Raw genomic sequence first — 21,840 nt, forward strand, 5'->3', positions numbered from 1 at the left:
GCAATGTTCAGGGCCTCCTAATGACGATGGAACACTCAAATTGCGTCGAGATTCAATACATCGACCTCCGGCGGACTTGTCTCCAAGGGGATGTTGATGCCTCGGGCACCTTATGGTCCGTCTCCAGTGAGTCTGGATATTCGAATCCAACGAAAAACTGATAGTTAATTGTAACGTTCAGGGCCTCCTATTGACGATGGAACACTCAAATTGCGTCGAGATTCAATACATCGTCCTCCAGCCGACTTCTCTCCAGGGGGATATTGCTGCCTCGGGCACGATATGGTCGTTCTCCTGTGGGTCTAGATTTTCAAATCCGTCGCAAAACTGATAGTTAATTGTAACGTTCAGGGCCTCCTAATGACGATGGAACACTCAAATTACGTCGAGATTCAATACATCGTCCTCCAGCCGACTTGTCTCCAAGGGTCTATTGCTGCCTCTGGCACCCTATGGTCGTGCTCCTGTGCATCTACATTTTCGAATCCGACGCAAAACTGATAGTTAATTGTAACATTCAGAGTCTCCTAATGACGATGGAACACTCAAATTGCGTCGATATTCAATACATCGTCCTCCAGCCGACTAGTCTCCAACGGGATATTGCTGCCTCGGGCACCGTATGGTCCGACTCCTGTGAGTCTAGATTTTTGAATCCGACGCGAAACTGATAGATAGGGCCTCCTTATGACGATGGAACACTCATATTGCGTCGAGGTTCAGTACATCGTCCTTCAGCCGACTTGTCTCCAAGGGTCTATTGCTGCCTCGGGCACCTTATGGTCGTTCTCCTGTGAGTCTAGATTTTCGAATGCGATGCAAAACTGATAGTTAATTTTAACGTTCAGGGCCTCCTAATGACAATGGGACACTAAAATTGCGTCGAGTTTCAATACATCGTCCTCCAGCCTCCTTGTATCCAAGGGGATATTCCTGTCTCGGGCACCGTATGGTCCTTCTCCTGTGAGTAGGTTTTCGAATCCAACGCCAAAATGATAGTTAATTGTAACGTTCAGAGCCTCCTAATGTGATGGAACACTTAAATTGCGTCGAGATTCGTTACATCGACCTTCAGCCGACCTGTCTCCAAGGGTCTATAGCTGCCTCGGGCACCTTGTGGTCGTTCTCCTGTGAGTCTAGATTTTCGAATCCGACGCATAACTGTTAGTTAATTGTAACAATCAGGGCCTCGTAATGACGATTGAACTCTCAAATTGCGTCGAGATTCAATACGTTGTCCTCCAGCCGACTTGTCTCCGAGGGGATAATGGTGCCTGTGGCACCTTATGGTCGTTCTCCTATGGGCCTAGACTTTCGAACGCGACGCAAAACAGATAGTTAATTGTAACGTTCAGGGCCTCCTATCGACAATGGAACACTCAAATTGCGTCGAGATTCAATACTTCGTCCTTCAGATGACTTGTCTCCAAGGGTCTATTGCTGCCTCGGGCACCTTATGATCGTTCTCTTGTGAGTCTAGATTTTCGAATCCGACGCAATACTGATAGTTAATTGCAACGTTCAGGGCCTCCTAATGACGATGGAACACTCAAATTGCGTCGAGTTTCAATACATCGTCCCCCAGCCTACTTGTATCCAAGGGGATATTGCTGTCTCGGGCACCATATGGTCCTGCTCCTGTGAGTAGATTTTCGAATCCAACGCTAAAATGATAGTTAATTGTAACGTTAAGAGCCTCCTAACGACGATGGAACACTCAAATTGCGTCGAGAGTCAATACATCGTCCTCCAGGCGACTTGTCTACAAGGGGATATTGCTGCCTCGGGCACCATGTGGTCTGTCTCCTGTGAGTCTAGATTTTCGAATCCGACGCAAAAATGATAGCTAATTGTAATGTTCAGGGCCTCCTAATGACGATGGAACACTCAAATTGCGTCGAGATTCAATACATGGACCTCCAGCCGACTTGTCTCCAAGGGTCTATTGCTGCCTCTGGCACCTTATGGTCGTACTCCGGTGAGTCTAGATTTTCGAATCCGTCGCAAAACTGATAGTTAATTGTAACGTTCAGGGCCTCCTAATGACGGTGGAACACTCAAATTGCGTCGAGATTCAATACATCGACCTCCGGCGGACTTGTCTCCAAGGGGATGATGATGCCTCGGGCACCTTGTGGTCCGTCTCCAGTGAGTCTGGATATTCGAATCCAACGAAAAACTGATAGTTAATTGTAACGCTCAGGGCCTCCTATTGACGATGGAACACTCAAATTGCGTCGCGATTCAATACATCGTCCTTCAGCCGACGTGTCTCAAAGGGTCTATTGCTGCCTCTGGCACCTTATGGTCGTACTCCTGTGCGTCTACATTTTCGAATCCGACGCAAAACTGATAGTTAATTGTAACATTACGGGCCTCCTAATGACGATGGAACACTCAAATTGCGTCGAGATTCAATACATCGTCCTCCAGCCGACTTCTCTCCAGGGGGATATTGCTGCCTCGGGCACAATATGGTCGTTCTCCTGTGGGTCTAGACTTTCGAATCCGTCGCAAAACTGATAGTTAATTGTAACGTTCAGGGCCTCCTAATGACGATGGAACACTCAAATTGCGTCGAGATTCAATACGTCGTCCTCCAGCCGACTTGTCTCCAAGGGTCTATTGCTGCATCGGGCACCTTATGGTCGTGCTCCTGTGCATCTACATTTTCGAATCCGTCGCAAAACTGATAGTTAATTGTAACATTCAGAGTCTCCTAATGACGATGGAACACTCAAATTGCGTCGAAATTCAATACATCGTCCTCCAGCCGACTAGTCTCCAACGGGATATTGCTGCCTCGATCGCCGTATGGTCCGACTCCTGTGAGTCTAGATTTTTGAATCCGACGCGAAACTGATAGATAGGGCCTCCTTATGACGATGGAACACTCATATTGCGTCGAGGTTCAGTACATCGTCCTTCAGCCTACTTGTCTCCAAGGGTCTATTGCTGCCTCGGGCACCTTATGGTCGTTCTCCTATGAGTCTAGATTTTCGAATGCGATGCAAAACTGATAGTTAATTTTAACGTTCAGGGCCTCCTAATGACAATGGGACACTAAAATTGCGTCGAGTTTCAATACATCGTCCTCCAGCCTCCTTGTATGCAAGGGGATATTCCTGTCTCGGGAACCGTATGGTCCTTCTCCTGTGAGTAGGTTTTCGAATCCAACGCCAAAATGATAGTTAATTGTAACGTTCAGGGCCTCCTAATGTGATGGAACACTCAAATTGCGTCGAGATTCAATACATCGTCCTCCAGGCGACTTCTCTCCAAACGGATATTGCTGCCTCGGGCACTATATGGTCCTTCTCCTATGAGTAGATTTTCGAATCCAACGCCTAAATGATAATTAATTGTAACGTTCAGGGACTCCTAATGACGATGGAGCACTCAAATTGCGCCGCGATTTAATACATCGTCCTCCGGCGGACTTGTCTCCAAGGGGATATTGATGCCTCGGGCACCTTATGGTCCGTCTCCAGTGAGTCTGGATATTCGAATCCAACGAAAAACTGATAGTTAATTGTAACGTTCAGGGCCTCCTAATGACGATCTAACACTCAAATTGCGTAGCGATCCAATACATCGTCCTCCAGCCGACTAGTCTCCAAGGGGATATTGCTGCCTCGGGCACCTTATGGTCGTCCTCCTGTGAGTCCAGATTTTCGAATCCGACGCAAAACTGATAGTTAATTGTAACGTTCAGGGCCTCCTAATGACGATGGAACACTCAAATTGCGTCGAAATTCAATACATCGTCCTCCAGCCGACTAGTCCTCAACGGGATATTGCTGCCTCGGGCACCGTATGGTGCGACTCCTGTGAGTCTAGATTTTTGAATCCGACGCGAAACTGATAGATAGGGCCTCCTTATGACGAAGGAACACTCATATTGCGTCGAGATTCAGTACATCGGCCTTCAGCCGACTTGTCTCCAAGGGTCTATTGCTGCCTCGAACACCTTATGGTCGTTCTCTGGTGACTCTAGATTTTCGAATCCGTCGCAAAACTGATAACTAATTGTAACTTTCAGGGCCTCCTAATGACGGTGGAACACTCAAATTGCATCGAGAATCAATACATCGTCCTTCAGTAGACTTGTCTACAAGAGTCTATTGCTGCATTCGGCACCTTATGGTCGTTCTCCTGTGAGTCTAGATCTTCGAATCCGACGCATAACTGGTAGTTAATTGTAAGGTTCAGGGCCTCCTAATGACGATGGAACACTCAAATTGCGTCGAGATTCAATACATCGGACTCCAGCCGACTTGTCTCCAAGGGTCTATTGCTGCCTCGAGCACCTTATGGTCGTTCTCCGGTGACTCTAGATTTTCGAATCCGTCGCAAAACTGATAGCTAATTGTAACTTTCAGGGCTCCTAATGACGGTGGAACACTCAAATTGCGACGAGATTCAATACATCGTCCTCCAGCCGACTAGTCTCCAACGGGATATTGCTGCCTCGGGCACCGTATGTTCCGACTCCTGTGAGTCTAGACTTTTGAATCCGACGCGAAACTGATAGTTAATTGTAACGTTCAGGGCCTCCTAATGTGATGGAACACTAAAATTGCGTCGAGATTCAATACAACGTCCATCAGCCGACTTGTCTCCAAAGGTCTATTGCTGCCTCGGGCACCTTATGGTCTTTGTCCTGTGAATCTAGATTTTCGAATCCGACGCAAAAGTGATAGTTAATTGTAACGTTGAGGGACTCCTATCGAAAATGGAACACTCAAATTGCGTCGAGATTCAATACATCGTCCTTCAGCCGACTTGTCTCCAAGGGTCTATTGCTGCCTCGGGCACCTTATCATCGTTCTCTTGTGAGTCTAGATTTTCGAATCCGACGCAATACTGATAGTTAATTGTAACGTTCAGGGCCTCCTAATGTGATGGAACACTCAAATTGCGTCGAGATTCAATTCATCGTCCTCCAGCCGACTAGTCTCCAAGGGGATATTGCAGCCTCGGGCACCTTATGATCGTCCTCCTGTGAGTCCAGATTTTCGAATCCGACGCAAAACTTATAGTTAATTGTAACGTTCAGGGCCTTCTAATGGCGATGGAAAACTCAAATTGCGTCGAGATTCAATACATCGTCCTCCAGCCGACTAGTCACCAAGGGTCTATTGCTGCATCGGGCACCTTATGGTCGTTCTCCTGTGAGCCTAGATTTTCGAATCTGACGCAAAACTGATAGTTAATTGTAACGTTCAGGGCCTCCTAATGACGATGGAACACTCAAATTGCGTCGAGGACCGTTACATCGACCTTCAGCCGACTTGTCTCCAAGGGTCTATTGCTGCCTCGGGCACCTTCTGGTCGTTCTCCTGTGAGTCTAGATTTTCGAATCCAAGGCAAAACTGATAGTTAATTGTAACAATCAGGGCCTCCTAATGACGATGAAACTCTCAAATTTCGTCGAGATTCAATACATCGTCCACCAGCCGACTTGTCTCCAAAGGTCTATTGCTACCTCGGGCACCGTATGGTCGTTCTCGTGTAAGTCTAGATTGTCGAATCCGACGCAATACTGATAGTTAATTGTAACGTCAGGGCCTCCTAATGACGCTGGACACTCAATTTGCGTCGAGATTCAATACATCGTCCTCCAGCCAACTAGTCTGTAATGGGATATTTCTGCCTCGGGCACCGTATGGTCCGTCTCCTGTGAGCCTAGATTTTTGAATCCGACGCAAAACTGATAGTTAATTGTAACGTTCAGGGCCTCCTAATGACGATGGAACACTCAAATTGCGTCGAGATTCAATACATCGTCCTCCAGCCGACTTGTCTCCAAGGGGATATCGCTGCCTCGGGCACCATATGTTCCGTGTCCTGTAATTCTACATTTTCGAATCCGACACAAAACTGATAGTTAATTGTAACGTTAAGGGCCTCCTAATGATGATGGAATACTCAAATTGCGTCGAGATTCAATACATCGTCCTCCAGCCGACTTCTCTTCAAAGGTCTATTGCTGCCTCGGGCACCAAATGGTCGTCCTCCTGTGAGTCTAGATTTTCGAATCCGACGCAAAACTGATGGTTAAGTGTCACGTTCAGGGCCTCCTAATGACGATGGAACACTCAAATTGCGTCGAGATTCAATACATCGTCCTCCAGCCGACTAGTCTCCAACGGGATATTGCTGCCTCGGGCACCGTATGGTCCGACTCCTGTGAGTCTAGACTTTTGTATCCGACGCGAAACTGATAGTTAATTGTAACGTTCAGGGCCTCTTAATGTGATGGAACACTCAAATTGCGTCGAGATTCAGTACAACGTCCATCAGCCGACTTGTCTCCAAAGGTCTATTACTGCCTCGGGCACCTTATGGTCTTCGTCCTGTGAGTCTAGATTTTCGAATCCGACGCAAAACTGATAGTTAATTGTAACGTTGAGGGCCTCCTATCGACAATGGAACACTCAATTTGCGTCGAGTTTCAATACTTCGTCCTCCAGCCTACTTGTATCCAAGGGGATTTTGCTGTCTCGGGCACCATCTGGTCCTTCTCCTGTGAGTAGATTTTCGAATCCAACGCTAAAATGATAGTTAATTGTAACGTTAAGGGCCTGCTAATGACGATGGAACACTCAAATTGCGTCGAGAGTCAATACATCGTCCTCCAGGCGACTTGTCTACAAGGGGATATTGCTGCCTCGGGCACCATGTGGTCTGTCTCCTGTGAGTCTAGATTTTCGAATCCGACGCAAAAATGATAGCTAATTGTAATGTTCAGGGCCTCCTAATGACAATGGAACACTCAAATTGCGTCGCGATTCAATACATCGGCCTCCAGCCGACTTGTCTCCATGGGTCTATTGTTGCCTCGGGCACCTTATGGTCGTTCTCCGGTGAGTCTAGATTTTCGAATCCGTCGCAAAACTGATAGTTAATTGTAGCGTTCAGGGCCTCTTAATGACGGTGGAACACTCAAATTGCGTCGAGATTCAATACATCGTCCTCCTACCGACTTGTCTCCAAGGGGATATCGCTGCCTCGGGCACCATATGTTCCGTCTCCTGCAATTCTACATTTTCGAATCCGACACAAAACTGATAGTTAATTGTAACGTTCAGGGACTCCTAATGACGATGGAGCACTCAAATAGCGTCGCGATTCAATACATCGTCCTCCGGCGGGCTTGTCTCCAAGGGGATATTGATGCCTCGGGCACCTTAAGGTCCGTCTCCAGTGAGTCTGGATATTCGAATCTAACGAAAAACTTATAGTTAATTGTAACGTTCAGGGCCTCCTAATGACGTAGGAACACTCAAATTGCGTAGCGATCCAATACATCGTCCTTCAGCCGACTTGACTCCAAGGGTCTATTGCTGCCTCGGTTACCTTATGATCGTTCTCTTGTGAGTCTAGATTTTCGAATCCGACGCAATACTGATAGTTAATTGTAACTCTCAGGGCCTCCTAATGACGATGGAACACTCAAATTGCGTCGCGATTCAATACATCGTCCTCCAGTCGATTTGTCTCCAAGGGTCTATTGCTGCCTCTGGGACCTTATGGTCGTGCTCCTGTGCGTCTATATTTTCGAATCCGACGCAAAACTGATAGGTAATTGTAACATTACGGGCCTCCTAATGACGATGGAACACTCAAATTGCGTCGAGATTCAATACATCGTCCTCCAGCCGACTTCTCTCCAAGGGGATATTGCTACCTCGGGCACCATATGGTCCTTCTCCTATGAGTAGATTTTCGAATCCAACACCAAAATGATAGTTAATTGTAACGTTCAGGGCCTCTTAATGACGGTGGAACACTCAAATTGCGTCGAGATTCAATACATCGTCCTCCAGCCGACTTGTCTCCAAAGGTCTATTGCTGCCTCGGGCACCTTATGGTCGTTCTCGTGTAAGTCTAGATTGTCGAATCCGACGCAATACTGATAGTTAATTGTAACGTCAAGGCCTCCTAATGACGCTGGACACTCAATTTGCGTCGAGATTCAATAGATCGTCCTCCAGCCAACTAGTCTCCAATGGGATATTGCTGCCTCGGGCACCGTATGGTACGTCACCTGTGAGTCTAGATTTTTGAATCCGACGCAAAACTGATAGTTAATTGTAACGTCAGGGCCTCCTAATGACGATGGAACACTCAAATTGCATCGAGATTCAATACATCGTCATTCAGTAGACTTGTCTCCAAGAGTCTATTGCTGCATTCGGCACCTTATGGTCGTTCTCCTGTGAGTCTAGATTTTCGAATCCGACGCATAACTGGTAGTTAATTGTAAGGTTCAGGGCCTCCTAATGACGATGGAACACTCAAATTGCGTCGAGATTCAATACATCGGACTCCAGCCGAGTTGTCTCCAAGGGTCTATTGCTGCATCGGGCACCTTATGGTCGTTCTCCGGTGACTCTAGATTTTCGAATCCGTCGCAAAACTGATAGTTAATTGTAACGTTCAGGGCCTCCTAATGACGTTGGAACACTGAAATTGCGACGAGATTCAATACATCGTCCTCCAGCCGACTTGTCTCCAAGGGGATATCGCTGCCTCGGGCACCATATGTTCCGTGTCCTGTAATCTACATTTTCGAATCCGACGCAAAACTGTTAGTTAATTGTAACGTTAAGGGCCTCCTAATGATGATGGAACACTCAAATTGCGTCGAGTTTCAATACATCGTCCTCCAGCCGACTTATCACCAAAGGTCTATTGCTGCCTCGGGCACCAAATGGTCGTCCTCCTGTGAGTCTACATTTTAGAATCCGACGCAAAACTGATGGTTAATTGTCACGTTCAGGGCCTCCTAATGACGATGGAACACTCAAATTGCGTCGAGATTCAATACATCGTCCTCCAGCCGACTAGTCTCCAACGGGATATTGCTGCCTCGGGCACCGTATGGTCCGACTCCTGTGAGTCTAGACTTTTGAATCCGACGCAAAACTGATAGTTAATTGTAACGTTCAGGGCCTCCTAATGTGATGGAACACTCAAACTGCGTCGAGATTCAATACAACGTCCATCAGCCGACTTGTCTCCAAAGGTCTATTGCTGCCTCGGGCACCTTATGGTCTTCGTCCTGTGAGTCTAGATTTTCGAATCCGACGGAAAACTGATAGTTAATTGTAACGTTCAGGGCCTCCTAATGACGATGGAACACTCAAATTGCGCCGAGGATCGTTACATCGACCTTCAGCCGACTTGTCTAAAAGGGTCTATTGCTGCCTCGGGCACCTTATGATCGTTCTCATGTGAGTCTAGATTTTCGAATCCGACGCAATACTGATAGTTAATTGTAACGTTCAGGGCCTCCTAATGACGATGGAACACACAAATTGCGTCGAGATTCGTTACATCGACCTTCAGCCGACCTGTCTCCAAGGCTCTATAGCTGCCTCGGGCACCTTGTGGTCGTTCTCCTGTGAGTCTAGATTTTCGAATCCGACGCATAACTGTTAGTTAATTGTAACAATAAGGGCCTCGTAATGACGATTGAACTCTCAAATTGCGTCGAGATTCAATACATCGTCCTCCAGCCGACTTGTCTCCAAGGGAATAATGCTGCCTGTGGCACCTTATGGTCGTTCTCCTATGGGCCTAGACTTTCGAACGCGACGCAAAACATATAGTTAATTGTAACGTTGAGGGCCTCCTATCGACAATGGAACACTCAAATTGCGTCGAGATTCAATACATCGTCCTTCAGCCGACTTGTCTCCAAGGGTCTATTGCTGCCTGGGGCACCTTATGATCGTTCTCTTGTGAGTCTAGATTTCCGAATCCGACGCAATACTGATAGTTAATTGTAACTCTCAGGGCCTCCTAATGACGATGGAACACTCAATTTGCGTCGAGATTCAATACATCGTCCTCCAGCCGACTTCTCTCCAAGGGGATATTGCTACCTCGGGCACCATATGGTCCTTCTCCTATGAGTAGATTTTCGAATCCAACGCCAAGATGATAGTTAATTGTAACGTTCAGGGCCTCCTAATGTGATGGAACACTCAAATTGCGTCGAGATTCAATTCATCGTCCTCCAGCCGACTAGTCTCCAAGGGGATATTGCTGCCTCGGGCACCTTATGGTCGTCCTCCTGTGAGTCCAGATTTTCGAATCAAACGCAAAACTGATAGTTAATTGTAACAATCAGGGCCTCCTAATGACGATGAAACTCTCAAATTGCGTCGAGATTCAATACATCGTCCTCCAGCTGACTTGTCTCCAAAGGTCTATTGCTGCCTCGGGCACCTTATGGTCGTTCTCGTGTAAGTCTAGATTGTCGAATCCGACGCAATACTGATAGTTAATTGTAACGTCAAGGCCTCCTAATGACGCTGGACACTCAATTTGCGTCGAGATTCAATACATCGTCCTCCAGCCAACTAGTCTCCAATGGGATATTGCTGCCTCGGGCACCGTATGGTACGTCTCCTGTGAGTCTAGATTTTTGAATCCGACGCAAAACTGATAGTTAATTGTAACGTCAGGGCCTCCTAATGACGATGGAACACTCAAATTGCGTCGAGATTCAAAACATCGTCCTCCAGCCGACTTGTCTCCAAGGGGGTATTGCTGCCTCGGGCACCATATAGTCCGTCTCCTGAGCGTCTAGATTTTCGAATCCGAGGCGAAACTGATAGATAATTGAAACGTTCAGGGCCTCCTAATGACGATGGAACACTCAAACTGCATCGTGATTCAATACATCGTCATTCAGTAGACTTGTCTCTAAGAGTCTATTGCTGCATTCGGCACCTTATGGTCGTTCTTCTGTGAGTCTAGATTTTCGAATCCGACGCATAACTGGTAGTTAATTGTAAGGTTCAGGGCCTCCTAATGACGATGGAACACTCAAATTGCGTCGAGATTCAATACATCGGACTCCAGCCGACTTGTCTCCAAGGGTCTATTGCTGCCTCGGGCACCTTATGGTCGTTCTCCGGTGACTCTAGATTTTCAAATCCGTCGCAAAACTGATAGTTAATTGTATCGTTCAGGGCCTCCTAATGACGGTGGAACACTGAAATTGCGACGAGATTCAATACATCATCCTCCAGCCGACTTGTCTCCAAGGGGATATCGCTGCCTCGGGCACCATATGTTCCGTGTCCTGTAATTCTACATTTTCGAATCCGACGCAAAACTGTTAGTTAATTGTAACGTTAAGGGCCTCCCAATGATGATGGAACACTCAAATTGGGTCGAGTTTCAATACATCGTCCTCCAGCCGTCTTCTCTCCAAAGGTCTATTGCTGCCTCGGGCACCAAATGGTCGTCCTCCTGTGAGTCTAGATTTTCGAATCCGACGCAAAACTGATGGTTAATTGTCACGTTCAGGGCCTCCTAATGACGATGGAACACTCAAATTGCGTCGAGATTCAATACATCGTCCTCCAGCCGACTAGTCTCCAACGAGATATTGCTGCCTCGGGCACCGTATGGTCCGACTCCTGTGAGTCTAGACTTTTGAATCCGACGCAAAACTGATAGTTAATTGTAACGTTCAGGGCCTCCTAATGTGATGGAACACTCAAATTGCGTCGAGATTCAATACAACGTCCATCAGCCGACTTGTCTCCAAAGGTCTATTGCTGCCTCGGGCACCTTATGGTCTTCGTCCTGTGAGTCTAGATTTTCGAATCCGACGCAAAACTGATAGTTAATTGTAACGTTCAGGGTCTCCTAATGACGATGGAACACTCAAATTGCGTCGAGGATCGTTACATCGACCTTCAGCCGACTTGTCTCCAAGGGTCTATTGCTGCCTCGGGCACCTTCTGGTCGTTCTCCTGTGAGTCTAGATTTTCGAGTCCAACGCAAAACTGATAGTTAATTGTAACAATCAGGGCCTCCTAATGACGATGAAGCTCTCAAATTGCGTCGAGATTCAATACATCGTCCTCCAGCCGACTTTTCTCCAAAGGTCTATTGCTGCCTCGGGCACCTTATGGTCGTTCTCGTGTAGGTCTAGATTGTCGAATCCGACGCAATACTGATAGTTAATTGTAACGTCAGGGCCTCCTAATGACGCTGGACACTCAATTTGCGTCGAGATTCAATACATCGTCCGTCAGCCGACTTGTCTCCAAGGGTCTATTGCTGCCTCTGGCACCTTATGATCGTTCTCTTGTGAGTCTAGATTTTCGAATCCGACGCAATACTGATAGTTAATTGTAACGTTCAGGGCCTCCTAATGACGATGGAACACTCAAATTGCGTCGAGTTTCAATACATCGTCCTCCAGCCTACTTGTATCCAAGGGGATATTGCTGTCTCGGGCACCATCTGGTCCTTCTCCTGTGAGTAGATTTTCGAATCCAACGCTAAAATGATAGTTAATTGTAACGTTAAGAGCCTCCTAATGACGATGGAACACTCAAATTGCGTCGAGAGTCAATACATCGTCCTCCTGGCGACTTGTCTGCAAGGGGATATTGCTGCCTCGGGCACCATGTGGTCTGTCTCCTGTGAGCCTAGATTTTCGAATCCGACGCAAAAATGATAGCTAATTGTAATGTTCAGGGCCTCCTAATGACGATGGAAAACTCAAATTGCGGCCCGATTCAATACATCGTCCTCCAGCCGACTTGTCTCCAAGGGAATATCGCTGCCTCGGGCACCATATGTTCCGTCCCCTGTAATTATACATTTTCGAATCCGACGCAAAACTGATAGTTAATTGTAACGTTCAGGGACTCCTAATGACGATGGAGCACTCAAATTGCGTCGCGATTCAATTAATCGTCTTCCGGCGGACTTGTCTCCAAGGGTGTATTGCTGCCTCTGGCACCTTATGGTCGTGCATCTGTGCGTCTATACTTTCCAACCCGACGCAAACCTGGTAGTTAATTGTAACATTACGGGCCTCCTAATGACGATGGAACACTCAAATTGCGTCGAGATTCTTTACATCGTCCTCCAGCCGACTTCTCTCCAAGGGGATATTGCTGCCTCGGGCGCCATATGGTCCTTCTCCAATGAGTAGATTTTCGAATCCAACGCCAAAATGATATTTAATTGTAACGTCCAGGTCCTCCTAATGTGATGGAACACTCAAATTGCGTCGAGATTCAATTCATCGTCCTCCAGCCGACTAGTCCTCAAGGGGATATTGATGCCTCGGGCACCTTATGATCGTCCTCCTGTGAGTCCAGATTTTCGAATCCGACGCAAAACTGATAGTTAATTGTAACGTTCAGGGCCTTCTAATGACGATGGAAAACTCAAATTGCGTCGAGATTCAATACATCGTCCTCCAGCCGACTAGTCTTCAAGGGTCTGTTGCTGCATCGGGCACCTTATGGTCGTTCTCCTGTGAGTCTAGATTTTCGAATCTGACGCAAAACTGATAGTTAATTGTAACGTTCAGGGCCTCCTAATGACGATGGAACACTCAAATTGCGTCGAGGATCGTTACATCGACCTACAGCCGACTTGTCTCCAAGAATCTATTGCTGCCTCGGGCACCTTCTGGTCGTTCTCCTGTGAGTCTAGATTTTCGAATCCAACGCAAAACTGATAGTTAATTGTAACAATCAGGGCCTCCTAATGACGCTGGACACTCAATTTGCGTCTAGATTCAATACATCGTCCTCCAGCCGACTTGTCTCCAAAGGTCTATTGCTCCCTCGGGCACCTTATGGTCGTTCTCGTGAAAGTCTAGATTGTCGAATCCGACGCAATATTGATAGTTAATTGTAACGTCAGGGCCTCCTAATGACGCTGGACACTCAATTTGCGTCGAGATTCAATACATCGTCCTCCAGCCAACTAGTCTCCAATGGGATATTGCTGCCTCGGGCACCGTATGGTCCGTCTCCTGTGAGCCTAGGTTTTTGAATCCGACGCAAAACTGATAGTTAATTGTAACGTTCAGGGCCTCCTAATGACGATGGAACACTCAAATTGCGTCGAGAGTCAATACATCGTCCTCCAGGCGACTTGTCTACAAGGGGATATTGCTGCCTCGCGCACCATGTGGTCTGTCTCCTGTGAGTCTAGATTTTCGAATCCGACGCAAAAATGATAGCTAATTGTAATGTTCAGGGCCTCCTAATGACGATGGAACACTCAAATTGCGTCGCGATGCAATACATCGGCCTCCAGCCGACTTGTCTGCAAGGGTCTATTGCTGCCTCGGGCACCTTATGGTCGTTCTCCGGTGAGTCTAGATTTTCGAATCCGTCGCAAAACTGATAGTTAATTGTAACGTTCAGGGCCTCCTAATGACGGTGGAACACTCAAATTGCGTCGAGATTCAATACATCGTCCTCCAGCTGACTTGTCTCCAAGGGGATATCGCTGCCTCGGGCACCATATGTTCCGTCTCCTGTAATTATACATTTTCGAATCCGACGCAAAACTAATAGTTAATTGTAACGTTCAGGGACTCCTCATGACAATTGAGCACTCAAATTGCGTCGTGATTCAATACATCATCCTCCGGCGGACTTGTCTCCAAGGGGATATTGATGCCTCGGTCACCTTATGGTCCGTCTCCAGTGAGTCTGGATATTCTAAACCCACGAAAAACTGATAGGTAATTGTAACGTTCAGGGCCTCCTAATGACGAAGGAACACTCAAATTGCGTAGCGATCCATTACATCGTCCTTCAGCCGACTTGTCTCCATGGGTCTATTGCTGCCTCTGGGACCTTATGGTCGTGCTCCTGTGCGTCTATATTTTCGAATCCGACGCAAAACTGATAGGTAATTGTAACATTACGGGCCTCCTAATGACGATGGAACACTCAAATTCCGTCGAGATTCAATACATCGTCCTCCAGCCGACTTGTCTCCAAGGGTCTATTGCTGCCTCTGGGACCTTATGGTCGTGCTAGTGTGCGTCTATATTTTCGAATCCGACGCAAAACTGATAGGTAATTGTAACATTACGGGCCTCCTAATGACGATGGAACACTCAAATTGCGTCGATATTCAATACATCGTCCTCCAGCCGACTTCTCTCCAAGGGGATATTGCTGCCTCGGGCACCATATGGTCCTTCTCTAATGAATAGATTTTCGAATCCAACGCTGAAATGACAGTTAATTGTAACGTTCAGGGCCTCCTAATGTGATGGAACACTCAAATTGCGGCGAGATTCAATTCATCGTCCTCCAGCCGACTAGTCTCCAAGGGGATATTGCTGCCTCGGGCACCTTATGGTCGTCCTCCTGTGAGTCCAGATTTTCGAATCCGACGCAAAACTGATAGTTAATTGTAACGTTCAGGGCTTTCTAAAGACGATGGAAAACTCAAATTGCGTCGAAATTCAATATATCGTCCTCCAGCCGACTAGTCTCTAAGGGTCTATTGCTGCATCGGGCACATTATGGTCGTTTTCCTGTGAGTCTAGATTTTCGAATCTGACGCAAAACTGATAGTTATTTTGTAACGTTCAGGGCCTCCTAATGACGATGGAACACTCAAATTGCGTCGAGGATCGTTACATCGACCTCCAGCCGACTTGTCTCCAAGGGTCTATTGCTGCCTCGGGCACCTTCTGGTCGTTCTCCTGTGAGTCTAGATTTTCGAATCCAACGCAAAACTGATAGTTAATTGTAACAATCAGGGCCTCCTAATGACGATGAAACTCTCAAATTGCGTCGAGATTCAATACATCGTCCTCCAGCCGACTTGTCTCCAAGGGGGTATTGCTGCCTCGGGCACCATATGGTCCGTCTCCTAAGCGTCTAGATTTTTGAATCCGAGGCGAAACTGATAGATAATTGTAACGTTCAGGGCCTCCTAATGACGATGGAACACTCAAATTGCGTCGAAATTCAATACATCGTCCTCCAGCCGATTTGTCTCCAAGGGGTATTGCTGCCTCGGGCACCATATGGTCCGTCTCCTGTGCGTCTAGATTTTCGAATCCGACGCGAAACTGATAGATAGGGCCGCCTTATGACGATGGAAGACTCATATTGCGTCGAGATTCAGTACATCGTCCTGCAGCCGACTTGTCTAGAACAGTCTATTGCTGCCTCGGGCACCTTATGGTCGATCTCCTGTGAGTCTAGATTTTCGAAACCGACACAAGACTGATAGTTAATTGTAACGTTCAGGGCCTCCTAATGACGATGGAACACTCAAATTGCGTCGAGATTGAATACATCGTCCTTTTGTAGACTTGTCTCCAAAAGTCTATTGCTGCATTCGGCACCTTATGGTCGTTCTCCTGTGAGTCTAGATTTTTGAATCCGACGCATAACTGGTAGTTAATTATAAGGTTCAGGGCCTCCTAATGACGATGGAACACTCAAATTGCGTCCAGATTCAATACATCGGACTCCAGCCGACTTGTCTCCAAGGGTCTATTGCTGCCTCGGGCACCTTATGCTCGTTCTCCTGTGAGCCTAGATTTTCGAATCCGACGCAAAAATGATAGCTAATTGTAATGTTCAGGGCCTCCTAATGACGATGGAAAACTCAAATTGCGGCCCGATTCAATACATCGTCCTCCAGCCGACTTGTCTCCAAGGGAATATCGCTGCCTCGGGCACCATATGTTCCGTCCCCTGTAATTATACATTTTCGAATCCGACGCAAAACTGATAGTTAATTGTAACGTTCAGGGACTCCTAATGACGATGGAGCACTCAAATTGCGTCGCGATTCAATTAATCGTCTTCCGGCGGACTTGTCTCCAAGGGTGTATTGCTGCCTCTGGCACCTTATGGTCGTGCATCTGTGCGTCTATACTTTCCAACCCGACGCAAACCTGGTAGTTAATTGTAACATTACGGGCCTCCTAATGACGATGGAACACTCAAATTGCGTCGAGATTCTTTACATCGTCCTCCAGCCGACTTCTCTCCAAGGGGATATTGCTGCCTCGGGCGCCATATGGTCCTTCTCCAATGAGTAGATTTTCGAATCCAACGCCAAAATGATATTTAATTGTAACGTCCAGGTCCTCCTAATGTGATGGAACACTCAAATTGCGTCGAGATTCAATTCATCGTCCTCCAGCCGACTAGTCCTCAAGGGGATATTGATGCCTCGGGCACCTTATGATCGTCCTCCTGTGAGTCCAGATTTTCGAATCCGACGCAAAACTGATAGTTAATTGTAACGTTCAGGGCCTTCTAATGACGATGGAAAACTCAAATTGCGTCGAGATTCAATACATCGTCCTCCAGCCGACTAGTCTTCAAGGGTCTGTTGCTGCATCGGGCACCTTATGGTCGTTCTCCTGTGAGTCTAGATTTTCGAATCTGACGCAAAACTGATAGTTAATTGTAACGTTCAGGGCCTCCTAATGACGATGGAACACTCAAATTGCGTCGAGGATCGTTACATCGACCTACAGCCGACTTGTCTCCAAGAATCTATTGCTGCCTCGGGCACCTTCTGGTCGTTCTCCTGTGAGTCTAGATTTTCGAATCCAACGCAAAACTGATAGTTAATTGTAACAATCAGGGCCTCCTAATGACGCTGGACACTCAATTTGCGTCTAGATTCAATACATCGTCCTCCAGCCGACTTGTCTCCAAAGGTCTATTGCTCCCTCGGGCACCTTATGGTCGTTCTCGTGAAAGTCTAGATTGTCGAATCCGACGCAATATTGATAGTTAATTGTAACGTCAGGGCCTCCTAATGACGCTGGACACTCAATTTGCGTCGAGATTCAATACATCGTCCTCCAGCCAACTAGTCTCCAATGGGATATTGCTGCCTCGGGCACCGTATGGTCCGTCTCCTGTGAGCCTAGGTTTTTGAATCCGACGCAAAACTGATAGTTAATTGTAACGTTCAGGGCCTCCTAATGACGATGGAACACTCAAATTGCGTCGAGAGTCAATACATCGTCCTCCAGGCGACTTGTCTACAAGGGGATATTGCTGCCTCGCGCACCATGTGGTCTGTCTCCTGTGAGTCTAGATTTTCGAATCCGACGCAAAAATGATAGCTAATTGTAATGTTCAGGGCCTCCTAATGACGATGGAACACTCAAATTGCGTCGCGATGCAATACATCGGCCTCCAGCCGACTTGTCTGCAAGGGTCTATTGCTGCCTCGGGCACCTTATGGTCGTTCTCCGGTGAGTCTAGATTTTCGAATCCGTCGCAAAACTGATAGTTAATTGTAACGTTCAGGGCCTCCTAATGACGGTGGAACACTCAAATTGCGTCGAGATTCAATACATCGTCCTCCAGCTGACTTGTCTCCAAGGGGATATCGCTGCCTCGGGCACCATATGTTCCGTCTCCTGTAATTATACATTTTCGAATCCGACGCAAAACTAATAGTTAATTGTAACGTTCAGGGACTCCTCATGACAATTGAGCACTCAAATTGCGTCGTGATTCAATACATCATCCTCCGGCGGACTTGTCTCCAAGGGGATATTGATGCCTCGGTCACCTTATGGTCCGTCTCCAGTGAGTCTGGATATTCTAAACCCACGAAAAACTGATAGGTAATTGTAACGTTCAGGGCCTCCTAATGACGAAGGAACACTCAAATTGCGTAGCGATCCATTACATCGTCCTTCAGCCGACTTGTCTCCATGGGTCTATTGCTGCCTCTGGGACCTTATGGTCGTGCTCCTGTGCGTCTATATTTTCGAATCCGACGCAAAACTGATAGGTAATTGTAACATTACGGGCCTCCTAATGACGATGGAACACTCAAATTCCGTCGAGATTCAATACATCGTCCTCCAGCCGACTTGTCTCCAAGGGTCTATTGCTGCCTCTGGGACCTTATGGTCGTGCTAGTGTGCGTCTATATTTTCGAATCCGACGCAAAACTGATAGGTAATTGTAACATTACGGGCCTCCTAATGACGATGGAACACTCAAATTGCGTCGATATTCAATACATCGTCCTCCAGCCGACTTCTCTCCAAGGGGATATTGCTGCCTCGGGCACCATATGGTCCTTCTCTAATGAATAGATTTTCGAATCCAACGCCGAAATGACAGTTAATTGTAACGTTCAGGGCCTCCTAATGTGATGGAACACTCAAATTGCGGCGAGATTCAATTCATCGTCCTCCAGCCGACTAGTCTCCAAGGGGATATTGCTGCCTCGGGCACCTTATGGTCGTCCTCCTGTGAGTCCAGATTTTCGAATCCGACGCAAAACTGATAGTTAATTGTAACGTTCAGGGCTTTCTAAAGACGATGGAAAACTCAAATTGCGTCGAAATTCAATATATCGTCCTCCAGCCGACTAGTCTCTAAGGGTCTATTGCTGCATCGGGCACATTATGGTCGTTTTCCTGTGAGTCTAGATTTTCGAATCTGACGCAAAACTGATAGTTATTTTGTAACGTTCAGGGCCTCCTAATGACGATGGAACACTCAAATTGCGTCGAGGATCGTTACATCGACCTCCAGCCGACTTGTCTCCAAGGGTCTATTGCTGCCTCGGGCACCTTCTGGTCGTTCTCCTGTGAGTCTAGATTTTCGAATCCAACGCAAAACTGATAGTTAATTGTAACAATCAGGGCCTCCTAATGACGATGAAACTCTCAAATTGCGTCGAGATTCAATACATCGTCCTCCAGCCGACTTGTCTCCAAGGGGGTATTGCTGCCTCGGGCACCATATGGTCCGTCTCCTAAGCGTCTAGATTTTTGAATCCGAGGCGAAACTGATAGATAATTGTAACGTTCAGGGCCTCCTAATGACGATGGAACACTCAAATTGCGTCGAAATTCAATACATCGTCCTCCAGCCGATTTGTCTCCAAGGGGTATTGCTGCCTCGGGCACCATATGGTCCGTCTCCTGTGCGTCTAGATTTTCGAATCCGACGCGAAACTGATAGATAGGGCCGCCTTATGACGATGGAAGACTCATATTGCGTCGAGATTCAGTACATCGTCCTGCAGCCGACTTGTCTAGAACAGTCTATTGCTGCCTCGGGCACCTTATGGTCGATCTCCTGTGAGTCTAGATTTTCGAAACCGACACAAGACTGATAGTTAATTGTAACGTTCAGGGCCTCCTAATGACGATGGAACACTCAAATTGCGTCGAGATTGAATACATCGTCCTTTTGTAGACTTGTCTCCAAAAGTCTATTGCTGCATTCGGCACCTTATGGTCGTTCTCCTGTGAGTCTAGATTTTTGAATCCGACGCATAACTGGTAGTTAATTATAAGGTTCAGGGCCTCCTAATGACGATGGAACACTCAAATTGCGTCCAGATTCAATACATCGGACTCCAGCCGACTTGTCTCCAAGGGTCTATTGCTGCCTCGGGCACCTTATGCTCGTTCTCCTGTGAGTCTAGATTTTCGAATCCGACGCAAAACAGATAGTTAATTGTAACGTTCTGAGCCTCCTATCGACAATGGAACACTCAAATTGCGTCGAGATTCAATACATCGTCGTCCAGCCGACTTGTCTCCAAAGGTCTATTGCTGCCTCGGGCACCTTATGGTCGTTCTCGTGTAAGTCTAGATTGTCGATTCCGACACAATACTGATAGTTAATTGTAACGTCAGGGGCTCCTAATTACGCTGGACACTCAGTTTGCGTCGAGATTCAATACATCGTCCTCCAGCCAGCTAGTCTCCAATGGGATATTGCTGCCTCGGGCACGGTATGGTTTGTCTCCTGTGAGTCTAGATTTTTGAATCCGACGCAAAACTGATAGTTAATTGTAACGTCAGGGCCTCCTAATGACGATGGAACACTCAAATTGCGTCGAGATTCAATACATCGTCCTCCAGCCGACTTGTCTCCAAGGGGGTATTGCTGCCTCGGGCACCATATGGTCCGTCTCCTGTGCGTCTAGATTTTCGAATCCGACGCGAAACTGATAGATAGGGCCGCCTTATGACGATGGAACACTCATATTACGTCGAGATTCAGTACATCGTCCTTCAGTAGACTTGTCTCCAAGAGTCTATTGCTGCATTCGGCACCTTATGGTCGTTCACCTGTGACTCTAGATTTTCGAATCCGACGCATAACTGGTAGTTAATTGTAAGGATCAGGGCTTCCTAATGACAATGGAACACTCAAATTGCGTCGAGTACCAATTCATCGTCCTCCAGCCGACTTGTCTCCAAGGGGATATTGTTGCCTCGGGCACCATATGGTCCGTCTCCTATGAGTCTAGATTTTCAAACCGACGCAAGACTGATAGTTAATTGTAACGTTCAGGGCCTCCTAATGACGATGGATCACTCAAATTGCATCGACATTCAATACATCGTCCTTCAGCCGACTTGTCTCCAACGGTCTATTGCTGCCTCGGGCACCTTATGGTCGTCCTCCTGTGAGTCTAGATTTTGGATACCGACGCATAACTGGTAGTTAATTGTAAGGTTCAGGGCCTCCTAATGACGATGGAACACTCAAATTGCGTCGCGATCTAATACATCGTCCTCTAGCATACTTGTCTCCAAGGGTATTATGCTGCCTCGGGCACCAAATGGTCGACCTCCTGTGAGTCTAGATTTTCGAATCCGACGCAAAACTGATGGTTAATTGTCACGTTCAGGGCCTCCTAATGACGATGGAACACTCAAGTTGCGTCGAGATTCAATACATCGTCCTCCAGCCGACTAGTCTCCAACGGGATATTGCTGCCTCGGGCACCGTATGGTCCGATTCCTGTGAGACTAGACTTTTAAGTCAGACGCAAAACTGATAGTTAATTGTAACGTTCAGGGCCTCCTAATGTGATGGAACACTCAAATTGTGTCGAGATTCAATACAACGTCTATCAGCCGACTTGTCTCCAAAGGTCTATTGCTGCCTCGGGCACCTTATGGTCTTCGTCCTGTGAGTCTCGATTTTCGAATACGCCGCAAAACTGATAGTTAATTGTAACGTTCAGGGCCTCCTAATGACGATGGAACACTCAAATTGCGTC

Source organism: Schistocerca americana, chromosome 5 (genome assembly GCF_021461395.2).
Source record: "Schistocerca americana isolate TAMUIC-IGC-003095 chromosome 5, iqSchAmer2.1, whole genome shotgun sequence".
NCBI classification, from domain to species: domain Eukaryota; kingdom Metazoa; phylum Arthropoda; class Insecta; order Orthoptera; family Acrididae; genus Schistocerca; species Schistocerca americana.